Source organism: Harmonia axyridis, chromosome 4 (assembly GCF_914767665.1).
Source record: "Harmonia axyridis chromosome 4, icHarAxyr1.1, whole genome shotgun sequence".
NCBI classification, from domain to species: Eukaryota; Metazoa; Arthropoda; class Insecta; order Coleoptera; family Coccinellidae; genus Harmonia; species Harmonia axyridis.
This window is the reverse complement of record NC_059504.1, coordinates 4473058-4474156: the sequence shown is the minus strand read 5'-3', so window position 1 is coordinate 4474156 and position 1099 is coordinate 4473058. Positions and strand designations below refer to the sequence as shown.

At 31.5% G+C, this 1099-nt stretch overlaps 1 non-coding gene across 1 annotated transcript; it reads left to right on the top strand.

Annotated features, from left to right (window-relative positions):
* The first annotated feature begins 519 nt into the window (after positions 1–519).
* On the top strand, positions 520–592 carry Trnar-ucu. Its single transcript has one exon. It is a non-coding gene; the product is annotated as a tRNA-Arg (tRNA).
* The last annotated feature ends 507 nt before the right edge of the window (positions 593–1099 follow it).

Sequence of the window (1099 nt, the reverse complement as noted above, 5' to 3'; positions counted from 1 at the left end):
AATATGCTGATAAGTATATCAGGATTGTACTGGTATGAATTTCTTATTCGATATGCCTCAGCTTATCAAAAAAAAAAAACTGGTCAGCTTAACTAACTAAAATTTTTCAGGGACAACATTTTTATAGCATCTGGCTTCAATTTTTATAACAAATTTTATTTCCTTTTGATTGAGCATTGAAAATGATTCTTCGAAAAAAAAAATTACTGGAAGGAAAACTAGTATAGTTGCCATCTTGATAAAACTAGAGTTTAAAAAACAATTCAGGTAGGTATATCCTACTTAATTAGGTATACGATGAACATTCTATTTTTGAATGTGTAGTAATTTGAAGGATCAGCTGTGGCTGTTATACCGAATAATATCGATAAATACGTTCAAGGTAACCGGTAGAACTACTTTTAAAGGTATGTTGACAATAAAATGTGAATAGTTCAATTAGCATGAGCCACATCTGGATTCATCATAATTAATTAATTTAGCGATATATATAACGCTATATCTTCCGAAATACATAACGTCCCTGTGGCGCAGCGGATAGCGCGTTGGACTTCTAATCCAAAGGTCGTGGGTTCGATCCCCACCAGGGATGCAACTTTTTGAGCGGAACAACTACGACTAGATAACGTTCCAGTGACTGAGACGTGAAATATTGGAGCTCTTATTCTTTTTAGTCATTTTTTTTTAAAATAACAAATCCTACCAGTAGGTTTTTATTACATTAGAAGGAAATATTTCGATTTGAACATTTTAAATCGTATCAATTCGATAAAAATCTAGTTTATAATCGTATTTTCATCAGGTATAATATAATGATTGCTTTCAGTGTTTAGTAGGGATACAATATCAATTTTGAGAGAAACGTTACCAAAATTTTTAGTTTTCAGTCATTTTTAAATTGAAAATATTAAAATACTACAAGGTAGATTATTGTTCAAAGAAATTGAGTGAAAACCTCATTAAAATCGGTGATTTGTAAGAAGAAATATTTTTCGTTTGAACTAAGCAGTCACGTGGTGGTGTTCCATCTTGAATTGTTCCATAGGCGTAACAAGGAAGGGGCCATAAAGGGGATTAGAAGAAATAAAAAAAAGTTGTA